This window comes from Narcine bancroftii, chromosome 4 (genome assembly GCF_036971445.1).
Source record: "Narcine bancroftii isolate sNarBan1 chromosome 4, sNarBan1.hap1, whole genome shotgun sequence".
Classification (NCBI taxonomy): Eukaryota; Metazoa; Chordata; class Chondrichthyes; order Torpediniformes; family Narcinidae; genus Narcine; species Narcine bancroftii.
In genome coordinates this window covers 225,652,746-225,677,547 of record NC_091472.1, presented here as the reverse complement: position 1 = coordinate 225,677,547, position 24,802 = coordinate 225,652,746, and the positions used below count along the sequence as shown (strand labels likewise).

General features: G+C 40.9%; 1 protein-coding gene across 40 annotated transcripts in view; it reads left to right on the top strand.

The window, feature by feature from the left end:
• Positions 1–24,802, top strand: part of LOC138761651 (poly(rC)-binding protein 3) — a 139,113-nt gene that overhangs the window by 37,512 nt on the left and 76,799 nt on the right. The window contains exon 3 of one of the 40 annotated variants that reach the window (XM_069934137.1): positions 16,675–16,776. The exons of the other annotated variants lie outside the window; for them this stretch is intronic. The gene's annotated coding sequence lies outside the window, so the exon portion shown is untranslated. The remainder of the gene's footprint in view (positions 1–16,674; positions 16,777–24,802) is intronic. 40 annotated transcript variants of the gene reach the window in all.

Here is a 24,802-nt window from a genome sequence, read left to right as displayed (position 1 = left end):
CAAGCTCTCAAAGAATAATACAATAACCAACCATTCAGTTGGAGAAAATACGGAGTATACCAACGAGATAATCGGTGGGGGGGGGAGAGAGAGAAAACACACACACACCCACCGCCCCCCCCAACTTGAACAGCGAATTCACATTTCAATTCAGAGTGAATGAATTCCCAGAGAACAGTTGACATAATCTTAACTAAACCACACTATTACTGACAAGACTCTTAAATGCAAAATGTTAAATTTTCTGGTATTGAATGTGATTTTTTTCAGATTTATTTATTTCATCTGGTATTTCAGATTTTGGTTTGTTTTCTCCTTGGCATACCTGTTGTTCACTTGTGTCACTTTCAAGCAGGATCATCACCACTTGGTCACTCAATCTTTCCTATCTTTATTCATTCCATCCGTTACCCGACCAACATGAAATTTTCCATTTCCAAGTTTTCCCTATTTAGAAAGAAAGATGATTGACTGTTTCATTCATAAATGCTACGTGCCCTGAATATTTACATTTTCTGAGTAATCAGAAATGAAAGTAAAATATACTTTTAACATTGTTACCTTCTACTGTATGCTAGTTTTTGATTGTGTTGGTGGTGAACAGTAACTTTTTTTATCCGCAGTTGTACAATTTGGGTAATATCTTGATAGCAAAGATTTGATGGGTAGCTAGCCCATTTACGGGAAAAGTAATTAAAACAATCTGTGACATTTCTTCAAATGTTAAAGAATGTTAAACTTGGTTTAACATTATGTACTTTTAGAAATAAAATGGTTGTTATTGAGGTAGTTCTGGAGATTGTTAACAGTTTATATTCAAAAAGTGCTGAGCCCATTATTTCTCTGTAATTTTTTTTGTTTGCTTAATTTTAGCAGTCTCTTTTAAATATCCACAACTTTTACTCAATAGTAACAGCAGATGGTTTTGCAAGTTAAAATTAGAGATAGATGGCTTTGGAAGAAAAATGAGCATTGTTGATATTTTGTATTTTATCTTTTGAGTATTGGTTCTTACCAGAAGACCAAAGTAGAATTGATAAAAATGGATCTAGTGCATAAAGTAGTTTAAAACAGAAATTTCCATTGATCTTCTCACTACAGGAGGGAAATACTCCTATTGCTCTAATTCACAAAAATGTTTACTTTTGGTCTAAAATCTTCATTGTGGAAGAAGAAAATCCTATTGCAATTTTTGTTGTACGGTCATACATGAATAATGCCCAGAGACCCAATGTCCTGTACTATGCTTCAACAGTTTTTGAAGGTGAATTAACAAAGTTAATGCCATTGATTAACAGGATGTGCTCAATACCCTGAGGCATGCAAGCCATACCCATTTGTACATTTTCTCACTCTGGTGTGGATGCAGTACAACTTCATGCCCTTCTGCTACAATTAGTCATAAGGCACGTAATGCACTGACAAGCCTCAAGGTGAATGCTGTGTCCTTGCTAATAGCAATATGCACATCTAAATGTTTATGGGTGGTAGCAAGAGCAATTGAAAATCAAAATAACTGCAGATGCTGAAATTAAAACAATGCTGAAAACACAACATTCAGGCAGCAACTGTGAAAGAGACATAGATATGATCAAAGACCCAAATTTGGAATTGGCTTCTTTTCCCAATTTTATTGGTTGGACAATCTCTAATTGAAATGGGACTGATATTAGTAAATAAAGTTACCTCAAGATTAGTCTCTTACTTAAAAATTGTTGGCCTTCATAAAGCACCATATGTGGGTTTTGTAATCTCGCTGAGAAAAATTGCTCAAATTCACAGGCATTGAGATGCCATTTAAATTTTCATGTTTAATTTTTCTTAAAACCAAGAAATTCAAAGACACTTAAACGGTATATAGTCTCTGCATTGGCTGCTTTGTTTAGGATAAGTTTTTTTGTTTTTTTAAAATTTTTTATTTTTCACACCATAAATCACATTAGCCATGATATAAACTATTTCTTTTTCACACATATACAGTGACTTTTTCTCCCACCCCTCCCTCCTCCCAAGCCACCCCCCCACCCCCCCCCTCTCATCAATTTTAGGTATACAATCTAGGTTGCATTAAGCCAGTCAGACAATGTTGTCATTCAACAAAAATACACCAGAAATTCTACTGAGTCCATTCTTTTCTTTCCTTCTCCTTCCATCAACTTAGGTAATGTTTGTCCCCGGTAGGTTTTCGCTATTGTATTTAATGTAAGGCTCCTATACTTGTTCGAATATTTCAATATTATTTCTTAACCTATATGTTATTTTTTCTAATGGAATACATTTATTCATTTAAATTTAGTAGTTTCTTCCTTTTAATTTGGTTATGTATTCCATTAATATTTAAAGTCATATAGTTCAGCGTAGCCCTTTTATATTTTGTTTATCTTCTCTTTCCGTTTTTCCATCATTACCTTTCCTCCTTTTCCATTTCTGTTTTCTTATTTTCAACTCTTTATAAGACAACATTCCTACAACATCCAACATTTTCCTTATTCTCCTATTTCTATCTTATTTATCCCCAATCTTGCGAATCCACTCGCAAGCGTCAACTGATTTTGCAGTGACCGCTATTTCCCCCCACCCCGCCCCCCCAGAAAAGATTTCACTTTTCATATGTCACAAAGGTCACTCTTTTAATTCCCTCCTTATTCTCTCTATTCCATTACCTTCCCTTATTAATTCTTGTCTATACTATCTATATTTTCCTCTAAGTACAGATACATTCACGTATGCACATTGTCTCTATTCACTCTTATACCTCTTTACCCGCATACATATCAATCGTGATCATTTTTACTCTCATTACCCGTCTTCATCCCTCAGTCTATTTTTGTCTTTACCCACATACATATCAATCGTGATCATTTTTACTCTCATTACCCGTCTTCATCCCTCAGTCTATTTTTGTAATTGTTCTGCAAATTTTCGTGCTTCTTCTGGATCCGAGAATAGTCTGTTTTGTTGTCCTGGAATAAATATTTTCAATACCGCTGGATGCTTTAGTATAAATTTATACCCTTTCTTCCATAAAATTGCCTTTGCTGTATTGAACTCTTTTCTCTTCTTTAGGAGTTCAAAACTTATATCTGGATAAATGAAGATTTTTTGCCCTTTATACTCCAGTGGTTTGTTGCCCTCTCTTACTTTTTCCATTGTCTTCTCCAGTACCTTTTCTCTTGTAGTATATCTTAGGAATTTTACTATAATAGATCTTGGTTTTTGTTGTGGTTGTGGTTTAGAGGCCAATGCTCTATGTGCCCTTTCTATTTCCATTTCTTGCTGTAGTTCTGGACATCCTAGGGTCTTAGGGATCCACTCTTTTATAAACTCCCTCATATTCTTGCCTTCTTCATCTTCCTTAAGGCCCACTATCTTTATGTTATTTCTTCTGTTATAATTTTCCATTATATCTATTTTTTGAGCTAGTAATTCTTGTCTCTTTAGTTTTTTTATTAGATTCCTCCAATTTCTTTTTTAAGTCTTCTACCTCCATTTCTGCTGCTACTGCCCGCTCTTCCATCTTGTCCATTTTCTTTCCCATTTCTGTTAAGGTCATCTCTATTTTATTCATTTTCTCTTCTGTGTTGTTTATTCTTTTTCTTAAATCATTAAATTCCTGTGTTTGCCATTCTTTAAATGACTCCATGTATTCTTTAATAAGAGAAAGTACCTTCTTTATCTTGCCTTTCTTTTCTTCTTCTATTTCACTGTACTCTTCCTCTTCCTCTTCTTCTTCCTCTGGGTTGGCCATCTGTTGTTTCTTTGTTGCCCTTTCCTTCTCTTCTTTCTTGTTTCTATTGTCTTCTGTGGTCTCTTCTTGCTGCAGGTGTTCTGCAGCTGTCGTTGCCGGCTGTGGAGATCGACTCCCCAGCTGGTCCCCCCTCCCGTCGGTGTGTTTTTTTTCATGCGCGGTTGTGCACTTTTACTCGGCTCAGCGAGCCATTTTTGTAGTCCATTATTTACCGACCTGAGGGAGCGGGTTTCTCTCTCCGCAGTGGGCCTCTTCGGACAGGTAAGGCCTTCACCTTTTTCCTCCTTTGTCTTCTCTTCCTCTCTTCTTACCGTTGCTTTCAATTTTTCTTTTTTTGTCGCCATCTTCTTTCCACCTTTATACTCACTTTTCTGTAACTTTTATTTCTGTGCCTTTGTGTTTTCCTTTGTTTTTCCCGACTTTTATGGAGAGGGCTGGAGTTCACCGTCCGGCCACTACTCCATCACGTGACTCCTCCTCTTTGTTTAGGATAAGTTGAAGAGAATATAGCATTTTGAGTTTGGAGTTGATGGAGACTTTCAGTACTAGTTAATGCTCTGAACCTAAAACTAAATATTATTGAAGGTTCAGTACTAATGTAAAAATACAATGCTGGAGAAATTCAACAGATCAAATAGTATATTTTATATAGATTTTAAAAATAAATAAAAACATTTTAAAATTTAGACATAAAGCACAGTTACAGGCCCTTTTGTCCCATTAATTGATGGTGCCCAATTAACCTACACCCTGGTATATTTCAAATGGTGAGGAAACAAGAGCCTCAGAGGAAACCCCACAGAGACATGGGGAGAATATACAAACTCCTTACAGATAACACTGAATTCGAACCCCAGTCCTGCCTGAACTGGTGCTGTAATGGTGTTGTGATAACTGCTATGCCAACTGTGTCACCCCAAAGATAAAGATACATACCACCATTTTGAGCTTACTGCAGTCCAGACCTCGCTGCTGGATCCTATTTTTTAATGAAAGCTTCTTGTCTTTTATTTCATTTTAAAAAAAAAAAAAAAATTTATTAAATCATGCATATATTGAAACATACAATTAATGAATAAAGAAACAATTAAAAAAATACATGATATTTTAAAACTAACCCCCTATGAACCTACCCCAAAAGGAAGAGAAAAAAAGAAAGAGATCACCCATAACAAAATTCAACAGTTAATTATGGTTTGGAGTAACACCACCACTGTGTAGTGAGGGGATTTAAAAATTCAACCCCATATAATCCAAATATGGGCTCCATGTTTTAAGATTTAAAAAAACAATGATCACACAAATTATGTTATCCTTTCCAATGGAATACAAGACCTCAACTCCATATGCCATCTCTGAATATTCAAATCAGTCTAATTTTTCGAAGTAATTGCCAGACATTTTCTAGCTACAGCTAATGCCAATCTCAAAAAATGCAATTTGGAATCTATTAAATTATAATTTTAAACTCAACCTGTTAATATTACCCAACAAAAATACAAGAGGATCTAATGAAAATTTAACTTTCCAAATAACTTAAAAAAAAATTCCTTAAGTCTATTCCAGAAAGGTTTTTACTGTTTCACATGACCAAATAGAATGTAAAAAAAGAACTTTCATCCTTATGACATCTAAAACATAAATCTGAAAAATTAAAATTATATCTCCTTAATTTTTCCATAATTAAATGTATTGATGAAAAAAATTATAATGAGCTAATTGATATCTTACATTTACAATTTTAGTCATGCTCTCCCTACATAAATTCATCCAATCATTCTGAGAATTAAGTATATCTAAATCTTTCTCCCATATTCTATCTATAAATAAACTGATCCATCTTCTTCTCACCAATTTGAGGTAATTCAATATTAGCCCATATCTATTTCAAACATCCTGTTAATAAATTTCAATTGTACTGCATAATAATTTTGAAAATTAGCAAACCTAATTCATATTTCCAAGTTAATTTTTGTAAAGATACCGTACCATTTTATCCTTCCATAAAAATTTCCTCACTAAAGCATTTAAATCCTTAAATTTTTTTTGAGGAATCTTACTAGAATCTATACTGAATTTGAGGAAAAATATTCATTTTAATATAATTAACTCTTCCTATTAATGAAATTGGTAAATCTTTCCATTGATTCAAATCATGTTTAATTTTAGACAATAATGGCAAATAATTGAATTCATATAAATGACTATAATTACAATCTACCTTAACATCTAAATACTTAATTTGATTCGATCATTTGAATTTCGCAATATGCCTACAACAAGAATAATCCATTTCATTATGGCATAATATCACTCTCAAGAATTAAATTTGCTCACCTCTCCGCCTTGATCGTATACCTCTGGTTTTCCCTTCCTGAAGTCAACAATCAGCACCTTGGTTTTGGTGACATTAGGCCCTTTTATAAGGAAAAGAATTGCGACTGTAAAGGCGGATATTCTCTTCCCTCACACTGCTGAACCTACCTCCGTAATCTTCCACTTGCGGCTCCAAGACACTGAATCCAATCCTTCCTCAGGCTGGCCGCACAGTGCTCGTCCTCACTGATGACGTCGCGATGGTAGCAGTAACATAGCGTAAGTGCTGGAGATTGGAGTCCCTCCGCGTGCCGGAGGGGCAGCACTGGGCAGAAGAAGGATTAATAACAGCCTTCATTACCTATAATCCCCCACACCACTGGAACGGGTCTGCTTGCCATGAATGTATGCCGTCATTGTCAGGGAAGTGCACATTTTTCTCTGCCGATGGAGCTGGCCTCAAAGCAGGGCCCCTCCATAAAAACACCCATTGAGTGCAAGATTGTTGTTGGTGCACTATTCACCAAGTTTTCAATCTCCCTCCTGTGTGCTGACTCATTGTTAATTTTAAACAACCCATTACATCAGCAAATTTATGGGTGGTATTATTGTTGTACTGAGCCACACAGACATTGGTGCATAGTGCGTAGAACACAGCCCTGTGGTTCTCCAGTACCGATGGAGATTGTGGAGGAGATGTTCTTGTGCATCTTCAATGATCTGATTATGATCTGGAGGGGAGGAAATCCAGGATCTAATTACAGAGATGTTGAATCCCAGGTCTTGGGAGTTTGCTGATCAGTTTTGAGGGGATGATGGTGTTAAATGTTGAACTGTAGTTGATAAAGAGCATCCTGATGAATGCATCTTTGCTGTCCAGATGTTCCAGGACTTTATGTAGAGCCAGTAAGATGGCATCTGCCATAGATCCATTGCTACGAAGGGCGAATTAGAACAGATCCATATCATTGCTCAGACAGGAGGTGATATGCCTCAACACCTGCCTTTCAAAAGACTTCATCACTTGAACATTAGGGAAACATTAAAAGAGGAAGCTTTATCTGTTACTTAGATGTAACAGTAAATTCATCTTCAGTTAGGGATTAGAACTTTAAATTCATGAAGTAATAAGATTACAAAGTAGTGTTTATTCTCTTATCTGACATTGTATTGAGCAACTTTTTTAGATCTTTTCTCCTTCAATCTTTTGTTATGTGCAGTGTTTTTGGTTTCACAAATTCTGTCTCTTCGAAGACCTGATTACTTTTCAGTGGTTTATCTAATGATTTTCTCTTGGAGCAAATTTTGCTACCACTGCTTTTAGAATACGTCAATGACCTGGACCTGAGTATATGCATTGGGCGTACTTTCAACAATGTCTCATAAATAATAATTTAAAAATAAGATTTGAAACAAACTATAGGAAAATGAGAGCAATAAAGAATGTGAAATAAGGATGATTTTTAGACATCAGCATGGTAACAGGCCCTTTCACCCCACAAGCCCGTGCCGTCCGTTTGCATCCAATCGACTTATAACCCCCGGTAAATTTTGAATGATGGAGGAAACTGAATCCCTGGGAAAAACCCATGCAGACTGGGGAGAACATACAGGCTGCTTACAGCACAGGATTACAAGCTTTCACAAAAAACAATGCATTTAGCATTGCCACTTCCTATTATTTAGGTTAATAGCTTTCTAATGTTTTTAAATATTATTCAAGAATTTTAAAACCACATCTACAATTATTATTAGTTAATGCATTGAAAATATTAAAAAAATTAAAATGTGGTATGTAGACATAAATAACGTAATCCCTCCCTCCATCCCTCCCCACTCCACCATCCAATTCTCTATATTTCTGATAAACTTTTGTGAGTAAATTCAGATGGTTTTAGCATGGCCATCTCTATTGCCTGACCATAAAATAAAAGTGTTGTTTCGGGACCAGATGGATTGCACCCTTGGGTTCTGAAAGAAGTAGCAGTGGAAATTTTGGAGGCATTGGTAATGATCTTCCAGGAATCAAATTATTCTGGTATGGTCCCAGAGGACTGGAAAATTGCAAATGTCACTCCACTATTCAAGAAGGAAGAGAGGCAGCAGAAGGGAAATTATAGACCAGTTAGTATGATTTCAGTGGTTGGGAAGATGTTCGAGTTGATTGTCAAGGCTGAGGTGGCAGGCACATGACAAGATAGGCCAAAGCCAGCATGGTTTCCTTTAGGAAAAATCTTTCTTGACAAACCTATTGGAATGCTTTGATTAAGTGGCAAGCAGGCTAGATAAAGGAGATGCAGTGGATGTTGTACATTTGGATTTTCAGAAGGCCTTTGACAGGTGCTGCACATGATGTTACTTAAGATACAAGCCTATGTATAACAGGAAGCATAATAGCATGGTTGGAGCATTGGTTGATTGGCAGCAAGCAGAATGTTGGAATATAAGGATCATTTTGACTTTGGCTGCCAGTTGCAAGTGGTATTCCACAGGGGCTGCTTCTTTTCATGTTGTATATTAACAATTTAGATGGAAAAATGGCTTTATGGCAAAGTTTGAAGATGATACAAATCTATGTGGAGGAGCAGATATTGTTGAAGAAATGGGGAGGCTGCAGAAGAACTTAGATTAGTAGAATGGCCAGAGAAGTGAAATACAACATTGGATAATGAAGACTTTGGTTTAAAAAACCAGACAGACTATTTCTAACTGAGGAGAAAATTGAAAATATTCAGATGCAAAGGGACCTGGGAGTCCTTGTGGAACACAGCTTAAAGGTAAGCTTGCATGTTGAATCTATAGTAAAGAAGACAAATATACTGCTGGCATTCATTTCAAGAGGAATCGATTATAAGAGGAGGGATGTGATGATGAGGCTTTACAAGGCACTGGTGAGATCTCACCTGGAGTATTGTGAGCAATTTTGGGCTCCTTATTTCAAAAAGGAAGTTCTGATGTTGGCAAAGGTTCAGAGGAGGTTCACAAGGATGATTCTGGGAATGAAATGGTTGTCATATGAGGAGCATTTGACAGCTCTTGGATTGTACTCATTGGTATTTAGGAGAATAAGGGGGGAATCTTATTGAAATGTTTCAAATGTTGAAAGGCATAAACAGAGAAGATGTTGAAAGGTTGTTTGCCATGATAGGAGAATCTTGGACAAGAGGGCACAACTTCAGGATTGAAGGATGTCCGCTTAGAACAGAAATGTGGAGGAATTTCTTTGACCGGGGGTGGTAAATCTGGAATTTGTTGCCACAGGAGGTTGTGGAAGATGGGTCATTGAGTGTATTTAGGCAGAGAATGAGAGGTTCTTCATTCACCAAGGGATAAAAGGTTTTGGGGAGAAGGCCAATGGGGCTGAGTGGGAAAATTTCTCAGCTCATGATTAAATGGCAGGCAGATTTGATGAGCTGAATAGCCTATTTCTGCATGTTTGTCATATGGTCTTAAATGTATTTTTTGCGCATTGTACACAAGCAGAAATGGATCGACATGCAATATTTTTATCTTTCTTGGATGGTTTGAGAGTTGATGTGTTTCAAGGTCTCAGACTTTTTGCTGTTGTTACAAGCCCAAAGGACCTCAAAACCCAGCAGCAAAAGATATTCACCACGACAAATGGTTACTTAAACAAAAGTTGTTTTTATTCATCTTTAAACATGAAAACAGGATCAAACTTTAATTTATCACTATTAACTTAGCCAACCAAAATTAGCCCCCTTCTAATTCTAAGCGCACGTGTATGTAATGTATGTGTAAATTTAAGAAAAGTTTTTTGGTTCATAGTTGATCTCATTTCCACTTCTTCCAAGTTCTCTGGTTGCAGGCAATTCTTATACTGTGCACAGAATTTAACATGTATAAAGTTCACCAGGCTTTGGTGCTTGAAAGGTAAATGTTTACTGCTCAGGAAGATTCTTTGGAGATTTGCAGAGAGATATTTGTTGTTCCAGGATTTCCACAGCTGAGGTACCACCATTAGTTACCTCATTGTCTTGCTGAAGAAATTTGCCTCATCAGGGTTCTCCAGAGGATAACCTTTTTCTTTCAGGCTACTACAGAGTTCCTTTCTGTTTCACTTATTCAAAGAGAAACATCAGAAGATAGCACTTCCAGCCATCCGCCCCTCTGGAGCTTTTGTTTCAGTTCCAACAAGCTTCTCCTGCTCGTAACAGCTTTCTATGTCACACACACTCAAAGACTCCCTTCTCTCTCGCTCATTTTCTCCTCTCTCTCTCTGTCCGGCTCTCTCTCTGTCCGGCTCTCTCTCTGTCCGGCTCTCTCTCTGTCCGGCTCTCTCTCTGTCCGGCTCTCTCTCTGTCCGGCTCTCTCTCTGTCCGGCTCTCTCTCTGTCCGGCTCTCTCTCTGTCCGGCTCTCTCTCTGTCCGGCTCTCTCTCTGTCCGGCTCTCTCTCTGTCCGGCTCTCTCTCTGTCCGGCTCTCTCTCTGTCCGGCTCTCTCTCTGTCCGGCTCTCTCTCTGTCCGGCTCTCTCTCTGTCCGGCTCTCTCTCTGTCCGGCTCTCTCTCTGTCCGGCTCTCTCTCTGTCCGGCTCTCTCTCTGTCCGGCTCTCTCTCTGTCCGGCTCTCTCTCTGTCCGGCTCTCTCTCTGTCCGGCTCTCTCTCTGTCCGGCTCTCTCTCTGTCCGGCTCTCTCTCTGTCCGGCTCTCTCTCTGTCCGGCTCTCTCTCTGTCCGGCTCTCTCTCTGTCCGGCTCTCTCTCTGTCCGGCTCTCTCTCTGTCCGGCTCTCTCTCTGTCCGGCTCTCTCTCTGTCCGGCTCTCTCTCTGTCCGGCTCTCTCTCTGTCCGGCTCTCTCTCTGTCCGGCTCTCTCTCTGTCCGGCTCTCTCTCTGTCCGGCTCTCTCTCTGTCCGGCTCTCTCTCTGTCCGGCTCTCTCTCTGTCCGGCTCTCTCTCTGTCCGGCTCTCTCTCTGTCCGGCTCTCTCTCTGTCCGGCTCTCTCTCTGTCCGGCTCTCTCTCTGTCCGGCTCTCTCTCTGTCCGGCTCTCTCTCTGTCCGGCTCTCTCTCTGTCCGGCTCTCTCTCTGTCCGGCTCTCTCTCTGTCCGGCTCTCTCTCTGTCCGGCTCTCTCTCTGTCCGGCTCTCTCTCTGTCCGGCTCTCTCTCTGTCCGGCTCTCTCTCTGTCCGGCTCTCTCTCTGTCCGGCTCTCTCTCTGTCCGGCTCTCTCTCTGTCCGGCTCTCTCTCTCTCTCTCTCTCTGTCCGGCGCGCGCTCTCTCCCTCTCCCTCTCCCTCCCTTTCTCAGTCCGGCTCCCTCCCCCTCCCCGCCCGGCTCCCTCCCCCTCCCCGCCCGGCTCCCTCCCCCTCCCCGCCCGGCTCCCTCCCCCTCCCCGCCCGGCTCCCTCCCCCTCCCCGCCCGGCTCCCTCCCCCTCCCCGCCCGGCTCCCTCCCCCTCCCCGCCCGGCTCCCTCCCCCTCCCCGCCCGGCTCCCTCCCCCTCCCCGCCCGGCTCCCTCCCCCTCCCCGCCCGGCTCCCTCCCCCTCCCCGCCCGGCTCCCTCCCCCTCCCCGCCCGGCTCCCTCCCCCTCCCCGCCCGGCTCCCTCCCCCTCCCCGCCCGGCTCCCTCCCCCTCCCCGCCCGGCTCCCTCCCCCTCCCCGCCCGGCTCCCTCCCCCTCCCCGCCCGGCTCCCTCCCCCTCCCCGCCCGGCTCCCTCCCCCTCCCCGCCCGGCTCCCTCCCCCTCCCCGCCCGGCTCCCTCCCCCTCCCCGCCCGGCTCCCTCCCCCTCCCCGCCCGGCTCCCTCCCCCTCCCCGCCCGGCTCCCTCCCCCTCCCCGCCCGGCTCCCTCCCCCTCCCCGCCCGGCTCCCTCCCCCTCCCCGCCCGGCTCCCTCCCCCTCCCCGCCCGGCTCCCTCCCCCTCCCCGCCCGGCTCCCTCCCCCTCCCCGCCCGGCTCCCTCCCCCTCCCCGCCCGGCTCCCTCCCCCTCCCCGCCCGGCTCCCTCCCCCTCCCCGCCCGGCTCCCTCCCCCTCCCCGCCCGGCTCCCTCCCCCTCCCCGCCCGGCTCCCTCCCCCTCCCCGCCCGGCTCCCTCCCCCTCCCCGCCCGGCTCCCTCCCCCTCCCCGCCCGGCTCCCTCCCCCTCCCCGCCCGGCTCCCTCCCCCTCCCCGCCCGGCTCCCTCCCCCTCCCCGCCCGGCTCCCTCCCCCTCCCCGCCCGGCTCCCTCCCCCTCCCCGCCCGGCTCCCTCCCCCTCCCCGCCCGGCTCCCTCCCCCTCCCCGCCCGGCTCCCTCCCCCTCCCCGCCCGGCTCCCTCCCCCTCCCCGCCCGGCTCCCTCCCCCTCCCCGCCCGGCTCCCTCCCCCTCCCCGCCCGGCTCCCTCCCCCTCCCCGCCCGGCTCCCTCCCCCTCCCCGCCCGGCTCCCTCCCCCTCCCCGCCCGGCTCCCTCCCCCTCCCCGCCCGGCTCCCTCCCCCTCCCCGCCCGGCTCCCTCCCCCTCCCCGCCCGGCTCCCTCCCCCTCCCCGCCCGGCTCCCTCCCCCTCCCCGCCCGGCTCCCTCCCCCTCCCCGCCCGGCTCCCTCCCCCTCCCCGCCCGGCTCCCTCCCCCTCCCCGCCCGGCTCCCTCCCCCTCCCCGCCCGGCTCCCTCCCCCTCCCCGCCCGGCTCCCTCCCCCTCCCCGCCCGGCTCCCTCCCCCTCCCCGCCCGGCTCCCTCCCCCTCCCCGCCCGGCTCCCTCCCCCTCCCCGCCCGGCTCCCTCCCCCTCCCCGCCCGGCTCCCTCCCCCTCCCCGCCCGGCTCCCTCCCCCTCCCCGCCCGGCTCCCTCCCCCTCCCCGCCCGGCTCCCTCCCCCTCCCCGCCCGGCTCCCTCCCCCTCCCCGCCCGGCTCCCTCCCCCTCCCCGCCCGGCTCCCTCCCCCTCCCCGCCCGGCTCCCTCCCCCTCCCCGCCCGGCTCCCTCCCCCTCCCCGCCCGGCTCCCTCCCCCTCCCCGCCCGGCTCCGACCTTCTCCAGCAAACAAAAGTTCTTTTTCTTGTTCAATCTGTTGTTTTTAGGTAAACAAGAACCTCTGAGTGAGCACTTTACAGAGAGGTCAAAAGCCTTGCAAAAATGTCCAAAACATGTTCAACTTGGCTCTGTCTGTTCTTCTAAGACAATAGTCCATTCATTTCAATTAGCACCTATTTGTGAAATGTGGATAGCATTCCTCACAGTTCCTCTTCAAAGTACTGTGGATATGAATTGTCCAATATTTCAAATAAGATCAGTTTAAAAGTGTGTATGTAACCTACTTACTCTAATTTTACCAATTTATCTCCCAAAAACATTCCCAAATATTGCATCGCACTGGGATCTTGCTTCCATCTGATTTGAGGTTTCAAGCTAACAACAGTAACTAAGATCCTGATCAATGTATCATGATCTTGAACAAAATTAATCATTCCTAATTATAACTTAATTAAGCTTTATGTTCAGCATGAGTCCTTCAGCCCCTGTTGCTGATGTGCCGATTTATATAAACCTTTGAGGGACTGTGGGAAAGTGCTGGCACTAAATAGCCATAGCAGACAATTTTTAAATAGCATGGGAAAGTTGGTAACTCTATCGTGCATAATATACAGCGTGGGAAAGTTGGTAGTGTTATCATGTACAATGTAAACAGTGTGGGAAAGTTGGTAGCACGAGTGCGCACACCATATAAATATGGTGGGGGAAAAAGCAATGGTGGACCTGCCCTACCAGAATGCCATGTGGCAGAGAAAGGTTGTATGCATGGCTGCATGGAGGTGTTTCTCTGCTGCACGGCATTCTGGGAAGTCAGGTCCACCATTGCTTTTCCATGGTGTTTATAAATTGTGAGCCCTAACGGTACCAACTTTTCCTCGCTGTTTTAAAACTGTCCGCTATTGCAAATTTTACCCCCCTCCCCCCCCCCCCCCCCCCGCTGCGACACTTACCCATGGCAGTTTATACCTTCGTTTTATTTAATCTTCCTTCACGTTCCTGGACTCGTGCAAAAACTTGGGTAATTTCTATCCCAGAATGCAATTGCCAGTTATACATTTGCCTGATTGCAACACCAGCATCTGCAGACAGTGGGGATTTTACTGGGGTCAAGGCTGTCAAGGAGAGATGATGCTGGCTAGCATTGATCTGATCTTGCTTTCACACTAGACACTTTAAAGGCTGATTGGTGGTTAATTTCTGGAATCACTTGCAAATGCGAAAGGGGCAGATCACTCATAAGAATTCTGTCTTTTTGGCCAAACAAGTTCTTTCTTGATAGTGGGTTTAGATATTCCTTTTTTTTTTAAAATAAAATATAATATTAACACAATATAATCTGTTGGATTAAAATGTGGAGTACCTTGGATAAAATGATGTTTCATTTTTTGATCAAAATTTAGGGCAGGTCCACCATCGCTCAATGCGTCCTGATGTCACTGGTAGAAGGTAGAACAGTCCTAGCCCCAGGGATGGCTCCTTGCAAGTGTGAATGCATGCAGTGTCCCAGTTAAGAGTGCTCAAGTGTGAGCAGCAAAAGTGCCATCCTGGGATACTGAACGCTGATTTAGTGGGATGCAAGTGTAAAAAAGGGCTATAAATGACCTCATTAGTCAACATTTCTACCTTTGTAACAAATCAAAGATTATGAAAGCAATTCAAAAAGGGTCCCAACAGTGTTTGAAAATTTAAATTCAAATCAGAAATTGAGCATCTAATCTTCTCTAAATGTAAACATGACATGACGCGATGTAGCCATTGAGCATGATTAGCCTGGGTGATGTCTCTTGATCTGAGCAAGACCACCCACCTAGCCATAAGAGAAATAAAAGCTAAAACATGTAGCTCAGATGTCATTTCTAATTGAATAGTTGACTTCTACTCTTGAACATCTTTATTTTTTATAAGAATAGGGCAAAAAGTGAAGAAGTCAGGCTCAAACTTCATGCATCAACAGAAACATCTTAAGGAATATGTATTATAATGAATGAGCAGATTCACTAATCTTTTTTTAACCACAAGCAGTGTTGAATGACAATAAGTTGCTGTATGTTATTTCTAAAACTGAGGTTTGCCATTCATCCAATGTTTTGGGTATTTGTAAAGTTTTTTGGGAAGGTAGAAAAATTATTGGAAAACTTTAGCCTTTAATGCATTTAGGAAATTGAATTTCTACCTATTGAATTTCTCCAAAAATAATAAATTTAAAGTTTAAATAATAAGGTACAAGAAAGAATAAGTTCATTGGCAGCAGAACATATTTTACAATAGAATATCAATGAATATACTGTCTCACTCATGCACTGAAACCCAAATTAATAAAGCATAGGTTAACATTTAATTATCCTATGTTATTTTTAAGGGACCTGCGCAACAACTCAGATTTTTGACAAATTAAATTTTAAGTTTTTTTTATGCATGTTGAGTGCTGCATAGTTCCATATGCAGTGTAGTATGTAACGTTGGCTCTCATCAAATTAGAGATTTTTGCAATGTTATGTATGATGAGCCTCACTTTTAAACTTTATATTTTGAAAATTTGCATTTCATCAAAACTACTTCATATTCAACCTTTATTTCACTAGAACAATGGGTGGCACGGTTAGCGTAGCAGTTAACACAATGCTATAACAGCACGAACAACCCAAATTCCAATCTGGTGCTGTCATTAAGGTGTTTGTACATTCTCCCTGTGTGTAGATTTCATCTGGGCACTCTAGTGTCCTTCTACCCTTTAAAATGTACAGGGATTGTAGGTTAATTGGAGAATTTGGACAGCATGGGCCAGAAGGGCCTTCTACCATGCTTATATATAATCATTCAGGGCTATTTGAACTACAAACTACTGGGCATCTTTATTGATGAGATTGGAGATTAATTTAGAAAAACCAAGAACAATGGAAAAGGAAGCAAGATATAACTATTGCAGCCTAATTTTTGTGGGGATAAAAATGACAATTATTAATATTTAAATGTACAAGTTGAAATGTACAGAATGAGACTCCACCTTGTTCCTTTTTAGCAATAGCAGGTTATGTTGCAAATCGCATCAAATAAATTCTTTACCATGAAGTGGAGGTGCTAACTTAAATGCAGTAATTTATTTGAACTGTTCTGATGTGTTCATAATGATGAAATGAAGCAAGTCATTTAAAAAGTTCTCATTTAGATTAAATAAATAGGAATAGAAATTGTATTATTTTATTGTCAAGTATACCGAAATAGTTTTTTAAGAAAAAGTTTTGTCTTGCATCCTGTTCAGGTAATTAATCTTATTCAGCAAGTCCAGTGATATAAAATCTTCAGTTGAAAAAAAATAAAAAAGGACAACATTGTGGAAAGTGGTATTACAATAGTTTTATTTCAAATAGTGCAAATTTAGAAGATCAAAAACAGAGTAAATTTCATTTGTCATTTAATTAACATCAAAAGTTATTTGCAGTCTTACCATTTTTGTGGTGTGTGTATGCTTACCATTTATGCTAAAATGAAGATACAATATAGCAATGAAGCATTTCTTGGCTCTCAAAATTTAGATGCTAATCGTGCTGTGGGAATCTTTTGGCTTGAAGGGACATGTTGGTCTGCAAATATGAGGTCACTGAGCATTTTGATCATTCAGCCTTATTCCTCTCCCCCTCCACCCCCCCAAATCCTGCATCAATAGAAAAAAAATGCTCGTAATACCGTATATGAAGTTTTGCCTACCGGAAGGCTACTGGCACCTTGTGCAGAAGATTTACTCGACTGGAAGATTAATTAGAAACTGGTAAGCTGACTTGGTCTTTCAGAAACATCAACATAACATGGTGATACAGGCAGAGTGTGGTGGTCTGCAACACTCTTGAGAAGTATCCCTTTTGTCAGTGGCATTGGAATGACGAGACACTCAATGTGTAATAATCAACAACTAAAAGGGGAGGATTTGGGGAAAAAATTTGTGTCACATGTCTGGGACCTTGTCCTATATGATTTGGTTTAGTCCAATCACGGGATTTTGCTCATACTGGATGGGACAAACAAAATCGCTATTTGTCTCCGCATTATTTTTCCTTCCAACCTTGAGCACTGTCTGACCATCTGTTCAGAACAACATCATACAAAAAGTGGGGCAAAAACAGCTGCTTTGGGGGTAAGATTTTAAAGGATTTGTCTGTTTCATTAATGCATAAAATTAAAATGTACCTTTTTAACTATTATCCGTATTTGTCTGTGGGGTCGGCTACTGTTCTTGTCTTTTGCTAACAATGGCCTGTTTTATTTTCAATTTGAAAATTGTTAGATGGAGAAGAAATGTCTGTAATCTTTTGTCACTGGGAATCTAGTATTTGTAAGAATTCCATTACAGCTCATATTCCTCCCCACCACTACTACCCCCTTCCCCCAACCCCCATTCTTTTTATATTTAGGTTTTCAGGAAAAGTCTCAACTTTTGTAAGGTTGTTTAAATGCTGTTATTAGATATTAATTTTTGATTAAATTACGCTTAACATTAATTTTATCCATTCTATCTGTAGAAATATATTGGGTTTTAGTGTCTGTTAGTCTGACGCTTGTTTGCTCTGAAGATTACCAGTTAATTTTCAAATTGATAATGTAATTTATTAGTGTCTGTGAATTTATTCATATTATTCAAGTGAACAAGTAAAAATTGTGGTATAAACATGTAAAAATCTTTTTTTTTGTTTTTCTTGGTGAGAGTGATAGATTTGGGAGATAGTGTTGGAATTACATGGGATTAATCTGTATTAATCTGCTTCTGATTTTAGTTGACATTTGTTTTTAAAAAAAAATTGAATGAGAGCATGGATATTCATAAAAAATGTTCAAAATATTTTGCAAAAAGGCATAAATGTGCACTTCCTAGTTTTTCCAGGATTTTGTGTTTATTCATATTTTCCAATTGTTTGTTGCTAAATTTGGGGAATGCAGCAATTGAACACAGTTTGTTTTTCTATAAATGGAAACAAATTCTTGATTAAAAGAATACCATTCCTGTAGATGTTTGCCTTAGAGAAATTTATAAAAGCCATGGTTAGTTTTCAGAACTTGGATGCTTGTATCTATTAAGACAAACATTGGTGTACTAGATTGGTTGAGAAATTAATTGTTCTTTGGGGTTGCATTACATTTCTCTTAATTCAAATCCATATCTTGAGTATCTGAGTGAAACCAATGAGGTGAAAGAATAAAATCAATCAATAGACAAATTTTGAATTTATTCCTTCCCACCTTTTGATCCTTTTAAATAGAATTTGTCCTTTTCATTAAAAAGAGTTTTCAATATATACATTGAATTGTAAAGATCAGTACTCTGTCAGATTATTAAAATTGAATAATGGAACAATTTCATGAAGTAAAATTTTCTTACTATATAACTCTTGCTCCATTTGGACACTCAACAATATATTGGTATCAAATTGAATATTTGTGAATTTCTTAATAAATTTTGTATAAAACAATAATTGGTGAGTTGGTTTTTTTTTATGCATGTACACATGTTATTGTAACAATCCACTGTGAATTGTAATGTAATACAGATTAAGTGGAGGGTATTCAGCTGTTTGTGCTCAGCTAAATTTTGTTTTTTTTTGTGTGAAGAAAATAATAGCTTGGCTTTGTACTATTTATTCAGGGCGTAATGTATATGCGCATAAGACTTTGAATTGAACTGTTCTGGACTCGAGAATTTGAGCATAAAATTTAGGTGCAAGATTAGTGAGTGAGGTGCATACTTTCAGGGATGCCACTGTTAGGGTGAGATGGTCTGCTGTCTCATGATTCTGACATTTTCTAGTGAACATTTTGTGCTTCAGGCAACACCAAAACAGATGACCATGTCTTTTCATTTTGTGGGACCATGTTTTAGTTGACCCATTTTACCATTCTAGTCAGAATAATGAAATACTTAAATATTGTGAAGCATTTTGGGTCATTCCAACCTGTGAAAAGCAATATAAATATGTTTCTTTTTGCAGTTTTAATACTAATCCACAATCTGAGTGAAAATGCTGCATTTTTAAGTATGGCTTACTTTTATCTGTAAAATTAATTGAAAAATTCTTAATAAATATAAACTTAATCCTGTTAACTTTTGTCTCCATTTATTGCTTTTAAATTGATCCAATTTTCCAAACTTTTGCAGTGGAATATTAACCACACAAAAAAAGTATTGGATTTGATGGCTATGAACAAATTGTAGTATTTGTATACATTTGTCCAACCATCAATTGTGTTGTATTTATTTTCACTTGTGAAAAATTTTTAACATCAAATCGGCAATGCTTAATGTTTTTTTAAAGAAAAAGCAAAGTAAAAAGACATCTTATGAAGATTATAATGCTATTTCAAAAATATAAAGTTCGTTTCTGATTAAATCAAATCTCAATGAGAGAATTTCATATGATTGTTCTTCATGTTCCTGCATCCTTTTAACAAAATGGTGATTCCGACATGAACAGCAGCAAATGCTGTTCAGTGTGCTTGCAGTTCATTTTCAGTGTTTTTACAAAATGTCGTCTGCCTTCACATTGTCACTTAGATAGGTGATGGTTATTTTCTTCTGTTGTTTTCACTTAAGATACTGCCAATGTTGTTTCATTTCTTTGAACTTTTGTTGGAGTACATTTCAGAAGGGTCCAATTACTCTTTGTGTCACATCCAAACATCCATTATTTGTGAATCTTTTATGAGAGCTGGCTGTTTGACCATCATGCTCAACCTTTTCCTCAACTGGTATCCACCTTCAGATTTGGTAATTTGGTTTACTTAGTATTCATACTGAAATGTTCTGTTTTTGCTCATAAGAAGCAAGTAGGTTGGCCTTCATTAAGAATGGTATTTCATCCTTGATTTTGTGAAAATTATATAAATGTTTGATTTTCTGATTTATTTCATAAAATACTTTTGCTCTAATGGATAATTTGACATTGAACTGTCCATTCACCATTGACTTAATTGTTCATTAAGCTACATTAGCTCAAAGCTAAAACAGCTTGAATTTAAACTTTCTGTTCTTCCCAAAATTCTCCTTGATTTTTGTAGACTTTCAACTCTTGATCTTCAGTTTGTCTTTTTAATCTTCACTGATATACTTATCTCACCATCATTAAGCTTTTTTTTAAAAAAAATCTAATTGATAGAATTCCCTTCAAAGTTTAAAGTTCAGATTTATTGTCAGACATGCGTGACATCACATACAACCTTGAGGTTCTTTTTCTTGCCGGCCAGGCTGAATTTCTTATGAGTAATGCAATAAAACTGTACTCAGAAAAAATATGTATGCAAAAGGGAGAAATGTAAACAAGAAGGAAGCGCAAACCAACTGTACAATACCGAAAATAAAACTCAATAAACATGTGGAAAGTAAAAGTTCTTAAATGAGTTTGTTGTTTAGGAGTCTGATGGTGGAGAGGTGCAAGTTTTCCTGAACCTGGTGGTACGAATCTTGTACTTCTTTCCTGTCCTTGTTGATTTTCTTGATGGTGGGGAAAGTTTTGCCTGTGATGTGGTGGGCTATGTCTACTACCTTCTGCAGGGCTTGCCACTTGGAGATATTGGTGCTCCCATACCAGGTTGTGATGCAGCCGGTCAGCACATTTTCCACTATACATGTTATTGCCAAACTTCCACAAACTCATGAAAAAGTAGAGAAACTGATGTGCTTTCTTCTTGATGACATTTGTGTGTTGGGTCCAGGAAAGTTACTCTGAAATACAGACTCCCAGGAATTTAGCTCCAACCCATCTCTTACTTTTAAGCTGTTTTCCTAAAACTTGCGCCTTTGACTAAATTTTAAGTTACTTGTCCTGATGTTTCATAATACTATCAAATTTTAATTTGAAGTCCCTTGTAAAATTAATGCCTTGCTTTTTTGTTGTGAGCAAATTAGAAATAATTTAATTCTCTCAAATTCAAAATGTGTGTCCTGTTGCTTTTAATCTTAAATATGAAAAGTGGATTGTCTGCTTTCAAGGTTTTTTGCCTCGACTTTCAAGAGAATTTTATTTGGAATAAACAAGTCCATTTGCAAATAGTTGTATCATTGTAAGTATATTATAAATGGTCTTTTTGCGTAAGTGTAGGACTTACTAATTGTGCCCCAGATCTTTCATTTTTGAAAATTTGCTTCAAGGCATCACAGTTGAAGTAAATTAATTTTAGGGATTGGAAAAAGTGGCAATGGGAGATGGTGAAATATCAGCAGATAAAAGAGGTGCATTTGTGTATTTAAAGCACATTAGAAAGGATAATGTACCTTTGTGGAGAGGATAATTTATTTAAAATTTGAAGTTACTTCAAGTTGTTTTATTAAATTAAATAGAAAATTCATTTGCTTTGTATTTTAGAATTTTCTGAACTATTTCTATGACAATGTTAATAATCAGCAGTGGTAGTATATATCACTTATGGTATTGTTTCAAAGGTTGGTTGCTTGAAAATATCCTGCAAGATTGGGGGGGAAAGAAAATGCCCCATGATTTGTATTTTAATTTGTGGGGAGAGGGATTTGAAGGCGTAGGTAATGCTATCTTTGTGTAGTTTTCCCTCCAAGATGCTTAAGGTAACCATTTTGAAATGGCAGCTTTCGATCATTGCTAAACAAAACTGGTTCCAGAAATGCATGTATTTCAGGCCAAGGGTTTGCACAAATTCCTTCTGTTTATTCAAAATGTGCTACACTTGTGGAAAAGTCACCATAAACCCTTTGTTTGGATTATTTGAATAATTTTATTTTGCTTGGAAATTTGCATGTCCTTCGGGCATTTTCCTCATCTATTTGCCTTAATTTGAACCTTTATCTCTAATATTTAAATCTAATCTTAAAGGTAACTAACTGCAAAAATGCATTTGGTGTAATCTAGTTTCTTCCCTTGAATCAAGTCGCCTTGATTCTTTTAAATTATGTGTACCCAAAATATCTCTATTTCCTGATCGCAAGCCTTTTCTGCATGTTAGATCTTTTGTTGTGAGAAAACTATATACAAAAATAAAGTATCCATTTTGTAATTCTGCCATGTTTTTATTTCTTCTTTTCATTAGGCTTTTTTAACTACACTTGGTAATTTCAAATGAGGTAGTACAGGTCTGTAACTTTTGTCTCAATGCCACATCATTTGGTCCTTGCAGCCCTCAAGGATTTGGTGCACCAACTGACTATAATTAAGCTGATTTCCAGATTAAAATGAATTAGGATTTGATTGTCCACACAAAATTTGATATGTCTCATGATTTTTAGATTTCATTGAACCCACACATTGAAAGTGATGTGAACGACCATTCAAGTATTGCCATGAAATCATTCAATATTGAGAGGTGCCTTCCATTCATCAGTCAAGAAGCTATTTCTGTCATTTAACAAGCTATTCCTCATTCAGCCCCCCAAAAAACAAATTATGACATTAATTGTCATCTACTTTAAGATTTGTTCTCTTTCCACCCCCCACCCCCACGCACCTTAAAGTTAAGGCCAGTAAGGACTGGTCAGTTCTCATCCTCCTCTGAATTTACCTCTGGAATAGTTGCTCAAAGTGGATCAATGGTATACTGTATTTTAGAGGGCCCAGATTTATTCTCATTTGAATTCTTTTTCACAAAGATCAGTGTTTCTGAAATCTTTTATTCAAAATTAGAGAATGTAGTGGAAAGTCCAATCTTTAGCTGCAAACATGGTGACTAACTAGAAGTTGTGCTGATATCTGGGGTTTAATACAAGCAAAGATGAGAAAAGGTCATCATGTAAATTTCACACAAAAATGCTAGAGAAACTCGGCAGGTCCCACAGCATCAATACCTTCATGAAGGGCTCAGGTCTGAAACTTTGGTAATGTAATCTTTGCCTGGGACAAGCTAAGTTTCTCCACCACTTTTGTGTATTTTCTACAGACTTTCTTGTTTTACTTCCTTAAATGGAAAGTGTTTTCATGATGACAGATGCATAGTGGAAACAGAACAGGGAATTATACAAAGGGCTTTGGCAAATACTAGAGCGCATCGGATGTCCCCCAAAGTTCCTCAACATGATTATCCAACTGCACGAAAACCAACAAGGTCGGGTCAGATACAGCAATGAGCTCTCTGAACCCTTCTCCATTAACAATGGCGTGAAGCAAGGCTGTGTTCTGGCACCAACCCTCTTTTCAATCTTCTTCAGCATGATGCTGAACCAAGCCATGAAAGACCCCAACAATGAAGACGCTGTTTATATCCGGTACCGCACGGATGGCAGTCTCTTCAATCTGAGGCACCTGCAAGCTCACACCAAGACACAAGAGAAACTTGTCCGTGAACTACTCTTTGCAGACGATGCCGCTTTAGTTGCCCATTCAGAGCCAGCTCTTCAGCGCTTGACGTCCTGCTTTGCGGAAACTGCCAAAATGTTTGGCCTGGAAGTCAGCCTGAAGAAAACTGAGGTCCTCCATCAGCCAGCTCCCCACCATGACTACCAGACCCCCCACATCTCCATCGGGCACACAAAACTCAAAACGGTCAACCAGTTTACCTATCTCGGCTGCACCATTTCATCAGATGCGAGGATCGACAATGAGATAGACAACAGACTCGCCAAGGCAAATAGTGCCTTTGGAAGACTACACAAAAGAGTCTGGAAAAACAACCAACTGGAAAAACCTCACAAAGATAAGCATATACAGAGCCGTTGTCATACCCACACTCCTGTTCGGCTCCGAATCATGGGTCCTCTACCGGCATCACCTACGGCTCCTAGAACGCTTCCACCAGCGTTGTCTCCGCTCCATCCTCAACATCCATTGGAGCGCTTTCATCCCTAACGTCGAAGTACTCGAGATGGCAGAGGTCGACAGCATCGAGTCCACGCTGCTGAAGATCCAGCTGCGCTGGGTGGGTCACGTCTCCAGAATGGAGGACCATCGCCTTCCCAAGATCGTGTTATATGGCGAGCTCTCCACTGGCCACCGTGACAGAGGTGCACCAAAGAAAAGGTACAAGGACTGCCTAAAGAAATCTCTTGGTGCCTGCCACATTGACCACCGCCAGTGGGCTGATATCGCCTCAAACCGTGCATCTTGGCGCCTCACAGTTTGGCGGGCAGCAACCTCCTTTGAAGAAGACCGCACGCAGAGCCCACCTCACTGACAAAAGGCAAAGGAGGAAAAACCCAACACCCAACCCCAACCAACCAATTTTCCCCTGCAGCCGCTGCAACCGTGTCTGCCTGTCCCGCATCGGACTTGTCAGCCACAAACGAGCCTGCAGCTGACGTGGACTTTTACCCCCTCCATAAATCTTCGTCCGCGAAGCCAAGCCAAAGAAAAAGAAAAGAAAAAAGAATAAGATGAATGTTTATCAAGTTTCTAAAAATGTCAAGAAAGAAAAAATGGCATTTCAAGTAAGCGACATACTGGAATTGGAATAAATTTTTAATATGCAAGGAAATAGGACTGGAGAAAGATCATGGGAAAGGACTTGTCTGGAATGAGATTTTTTTGGTCCACACATTGCACGATGTACATGTGCATTAAGATTGTTGCTGTAGGCAAACAGATACTGTAAAGAAAAACTATTTTAGTAAACTAATTGGATTAAAGAGGCAATAAATACATAAGATATAAATACTATATTTGCAATAAACATAGTCCAAAAATGTGATTTGTAATAGTGCAAACAATTCTTTTGCTATGTCTGAGCAGTCCATATGATTAGTGTACCAAGGGGAGGTCAAAGCCTGATAGCTGTTGGTAAAAAACTGTTCTTGATCCTAGAGGTGCTGCCCAAAGCTAGCAGTACGAAGAGGTTGTGACCAGGGTGATGGAGGT